Raw genomic sequence first — 6000 nt, 5'->3', positions numbered from 1 at the left:
ATTGTGAACAACTGAGTTCAAATGTATTTGGCTAAGGTGTATGTAAACTTCCGACTTCAACTGTATACAGTAGGTTGTAATATGGCTTTTTTTCTGGCTTGGCTTCCACAGTGGTGTTACCCATACACCGCTACTGTTTATTAGGTCCTAATCAATGGGGTTCACATGACTGGGAATACAGATGCATCGGTTGGTCACAGATACCTTTAAATAAAAGTAGGGGTGTGGATCAGAAAACCAGTAAGTATATGGTGTGACCACCGTTTGCCTCATGCAGTGCGACACATCTCCTTCGCATAGAGTTGATCAGGCTGTTGATTGCAACCTGCGAAATGTTGTCCCACTCCTCTTCAATGGCTATGTGAAGTTGCCTGATACTGGCAGGAACTTGAGCACGCTGTCGTACATGTCAATCCAGAGCATCCCAAACATGCTCAATGGGTGACATGTCTGGTGAGCATGCAAGTCATGGAATAATTGGGAAATGTTCAGCTTCTAGGAATTGTGTACCGATCCTTGAGACATGGGGCCGTGCATTATCATGCTGAAACATCAGATGATGTCGGCGGATGAATGGCACGACAATGAGCCTCAGGATCTCATCATGGTATCTCTGTGCATTCAAATTGCCATCGATAAAATACAATTGTGTTCATTATCCGTAGCTTATGCCTGCCCATAACATAACCCCAACGCCACCATAGGGCACTCTGTTCACAACGTGGACATCAGCAAACCATTTGCTCACACGACGCCGTACATGCTGTCTGCCATCTGCCCGGTACAGTTGAAACAGGGATTCATCCGTAAAAAGCACACTTATCCAGAGTGCCAGTGGCCATCAAAGGTGAGCATTTTCCCACTGAAGTCAGATACGATGCCAAATTGCAGTCAGGTCAAGACCCTGGGGAGGACGACGAGCACGCAGATGAGCTTCCCTGAGACGTTTCTGACAGTTTGTACAGAATTTCTTCGGATGTGCAAACCCACAGTTTTGTCAGATAACCTGGTGGCTGGTCTCAGACGATCCTGCAGGTGAAGACACCGGATGTGGAGGTTCTGGGCTGGCATGGTTACATGTGATCTGCTGTTGTGAGGCCGGTTGGACGTACTGCCAAAATCTCGAAAATGACTTTATGTAAGAGGCTTATGGTAGAGAAATTAACATTAAATTATCTGGTAACAGCTCTGGTGGAGATTCCTGCAGTTAGCATGCCGATTGCACGCTCCCTCAAAACTTGAGACATCTGTGGCATTGCATTGTGTGACAAAACTGCATATTTTAGAGTGGCCTTTTATTGTGCCCAGCACAAGGTGCATCTGTGTAATGATCATGCTCTTACATTTTTTAAATGTAACCTTTCTTTAACTAGGCAAGTCAGTTAAGAACAAATTCTTATTTACAATGACAGCCAAATCCTAACCCGGATGACACTGGTCCAAATGTACGTCATCCTATGGGACTCCCAATCACAGCTGGTTGTGATACAGCCTGGAATCGAACCAGGGTCTTTAGTGATGCCTCTAGCACTGAGATGCAGTGCCTTAGACCACTGCACCACTCAGGAGCCCAATCAGCTGTCAGGTGGATGGATTATGTTGTCAAAGGAGAAATGCTCACTAACAGGGATGTAAGCAAATTTGTGCACAAAATGTGAGAGAAATAAGCTTTTTGTGCATATGGAAAATGTTGGGGATCTTTTATTTCAGCTCATGAAACATGGGACGAACATTTTACATGTTGCGTTTATATTTTTGTTCAGTACAAGTTATGGGTCATTTAGGTCTCTCTTGGAAAACAGAATACAGAAGAAATATTTTTTAATTTTTTATTGTATCTCAGGAGATTCAATGGTTGAACAGAGGTTGAAAAACCAAAGATCAAAGGATGTTTGGCATGTAAGTCCCCTGCTGATGTAGCATATAACTACCCTCTCTGGGATCTGATAACCTACTTACAACAGTACTCTGTACCCCCTAAGTCAACCATAATGCAAGCCGGCCTGTTCACCCGCTATCATCCAGAAGGCGAGGTCAGTACAGGTGCATCAAAGCTTGGACCGAAAGAATGAAAAACAATTTCTATCTTAAAACCTCTCTAGGGGGTGTCGGACGCTACCGTCCCACCTGGCCAACATCCAGTGAAATTGCAGAGCGCGAAATTCAAAAATACTCAATTCAAATATTTAACATTCTTGAAAATATATGTGTTATACATCAAAATAAAGCTTAACTTCTTGTTAATCCAGCCGCCATGTCAGATTTCAAAAAGGCTTTATGGCGAAAGCAAACCATGCGATTATCTGAGGACAGCGCTTAGCACACAAAACATTACGTACAGTTACCAGCCAAGTAGATTAGTCACGAAAGTCAGAAATAGCAATAAATTAATCACCTACCTTTGATGATCTTCGTATGGTTGCACTCACAAGACTCCATGTTACACAATAAATGTTTGTTTTGTTCGATAAAGTCCCTCTTTATATCCAAAAACCTCCATTTTGTTGGCGCGTTTTGTTCAGTAATCCAATGGCTCAAATGCGATCACAAGAGGCAGATGAAAATTCCAAATAGTATACGTAAAGTTCGTAGAAACATGTCAAACGATGTTTATAATCAATCCTCAGGTTGTTTTTAGCCTAAATAATCGATAATATTTCAACCGGACAAAAGCTTTGTCAATATAAAAAGAAAACAAAAAAGGCGTGCTCTCGGTCGCGTGCAGTAACCAGCTCTGAGGACATCCCAGGGTCCACTCACTCAATGTTGTCATTCTCCCTAATTTTTCAGAATAAAAGCCTGAAACAATGTCTAAAGACTGTTCACAACTAGTGGAAGCCATAGGGAATGGAATCTGGGTCCTATCCCTTTAAATAGTGGTTAGGCTTCATTGGAAAAACAGCCATTTCAAGGTAATGGCACTTTCTGGATGGATTTTCCTCAGGTTTTCGCCTGCCATTTCAGTTCTGTTATACTCACAGACATTATTTTAACAGTTTTAGAAACCGGAGTGTTTTCTACCCAAATCTACTAATTATATGCATATCCTAGCTTCTGGGCCTGAGTAGCAGGCAATTTACTTTGGGCACGCTTTTCATCCGGAGGTGAAAATAGTGCCCCCTACCCTAGTGAGGTTAAGGCCATCAGACTGTTAAATAGCCATCACTAGCCAGCTTCCACCCGGTTACGCAACCCTGCACCTTAGAGGCTGCTACCATATATACATAGACTTGGAATCACTGGCCACTTTAATAATGGAACACTAATAATGTTTACATACTGCTTTACTCATCTCATATGTATATACTGTATTCTATTCTACTGTATTTTAGTCAATGCCACTCTGACATTGATCAACCTAATATTTACATATTTCTTAATTCCATTCTTTTACTTTTAAATTTGTGTGTATTGTTGTGAATCGTTTTTAGATACTACTGCACTGTTGGAGCTAGGAACACAAGCATTTTTCTACACCCGCAATAACATCTGCTAAATATGTGTATGTGACCAATAAAATGTGATTTGATTTGGACAGACTATGCAGTAGTTCAGAAATGACACAGGTTGAACTGACAGTGACGTGCAATTCTAGGCTAGCTGTGACTAGCTGCCATCTGCTACACCAAGATGGTTCAGTTCATTCTGTGTAATTGGAATGTAATAAGACTGTTATGGTAGTGTGATGAGAGTGTAAGGGTGTAACAAGGGTAGAACGATAGTTTGGTCTTATGTCCACTATACTGAGAAATAGGGAGTGAATCAGGGATAACTCACTAAAACATCGCCTCTCTCGATTTTCCTCTCCCATCAATGGACACTCAGAGGCAGAGATGCTTTCAAACTGACATGAATAAATTCTTTATGGTTTTATTGATATCCTGCCCATGCTCGATCTGTGTGTATGACTACCCTTCTGGCTCTCTCTCCTCCTTCTCTCTTAATATAGCAGCAGGGGAGCTATTGCATGCTGGGAACACCAACCATTTGCACAATTTACGGTGAAACTGAGACATTCCATGAACATACACACGCTCACACGCAAGCAAACATACTGCACGTTCCCTGACATATACCGTCTCGAGAAAACAGATCTGATTCTTCCAGGGTGATTTTTCTCTTTCTTTGCTTTGATTACATCTGCCAAAATGTACCAGTTTTCACGTAAACGGGTTTCTAGAGAGATAAAGTAGAATGTTTTTTTCCCACTCATCACTAATGGCAATGTGTCTTAGAGCCAGACAGGAAGTTATTCACGCTTCTTCTTCATGCTCTCTGACGTACAGTATTCTTCAAGTTATGGAGGTGGAAGTCAGATATTTGTTGCTTGTTGTCAACAATCGCCTACACAATACACTTGTATATCGTTTTTATTGGATTCCCTCCTTCATCTTTAAGGGCCCGATTCCGACCTCTGTTAAACACGAGTAAATGGAACATCATTCCTTTTTTAATGCACTTTTCTCTCAATGCATATTCTGACCTTGAATTTAAGCATGAGAATAGCATTCTATTCACCCACTATTCGTTTTAGGTGAGATCGAGTAAATGAAGGTGTGGCGGATGTGTCTACAGATACCCTTATTCTGACCTTTACTTAATTCTCTAATAGTGCCACTAAGGTCTAGCGAACCTACCAGTTCCAAGTGGGAAAAGTATCTACTTTATTTTCCGATAGAAATAACACCATTATCCATGCACTGTAATTTACAACTTGATAAGAGCTATTGATAAGAGCTAGGTAAATGAGTAATCCATTTGAATAAGGGAATTGAAATGATAAATTAACCTTGTTTTAGATCTATTTTACCTTATAATCACTGGAGATAAATGTGAAACAAGTCATATGGCAGCAAACTGAAGCATATCAACATATCAACGTTCCCACAGTAAAGTTCATGAAATGCTGTGCCATTATCAAATCAAATCAAATTTGATTGGTCACATACACATGGTTAGCATGTTGTTTATGCAAATATAGCGAAATGCTTGTGCTTCTAGTTCTGACAGTAGAGTAATATCTAACAAGTAATCTAACAAATTCACAACGACTACCTTATACACACAAATGTAAAGGTATGAATAAGAATATGTACATATAAATATATGGATGAGCGATGGCCATGCGACATAGGCAAGATGCAGTACATGGTATAGAATACAATATATACATATGAGATGAGTGATGTAGGATATGTAGACATTATTAAAGTGCCGTTACTAAAAGTGACTAGTGATACCTTTATTAAATCCATTTATTAAATGTACTGTATTAAAGTGGCCAAAGATTTGAGTCTGTATGTTGGCAGCAGCCACTCTATGCTAGTGATGGCTGTTAAACAGTCTGATGGCCTTGAGATAGAAGCTGTTTTTCAGTCTCTCGGTCCCAGCTTTGATGTACCTGTACTGACCTCGCCTTCTGGATGATGGCGGGGTGAACAGGCAGTGGCTTGGGTGGTTGTTGTCCTTGATGATCTTTTCGGCCTTCCTGTGACATCGGGTGGTGTAGGTGTTCCTGGAGGGCAGGTAGTTTGCCCCCGGTAATGCGTTGTGCAGACCGCACTACCCTCAGGAGAGCCTTGCAATTGTGGGCGGAGCATTTGCCCTACCAATTGCCGTACCAGGCGGTGATACAGCCCGACAGGATACTCTCGATTGTGCATCTGTAAAAGTTTGTGAGTGTTTTAGGTGACAAGACAAATTTCTTCAGCCTCCTGAGGTTGAAGAGGCGCTGTCTGTGTGGGTGGTCCATTTCAGTTTGTCCGTGATGTGTATGCAGAGAAACTTAAAACTTTCCACCTTCTCCACTACTGTCCCGTCGATGTGGATGGGGGGGATGCTCCCTCTGCTGTTTCCTGAAGTCCACGATCATCTCCTTTGTTTTGTTTTGTTGACATTGTTATTTTCCCGATACCACACTCCGAGGGCCCTCACCCTCGGAGTGTAGGCCGTCTCGTCGTTGTTGGTAATCAAGCCTACCACTGTAGTGTCATCTGCAAA

Source organism: Salvelinus alpinus, chromosome 2 (genome assembly GCF_045679555.1).
Source record: "Salvelinus alpinus chromosome 2, SLU_Salpinus.1, whole genome shotgun sequence".
Classification (NCBI taxonomy): domain Eukaryota; kingdom Metazoa; phylum Chordata; class Actinopteri; order Salmoniformes; family Salmonidae; genus Salvelinus; species Salvelinus alpinus.
The sequence above is the reverse complement of the archived record's forward strand: the minus strand, read 5'-3'. Positions refer to the sequence as shown.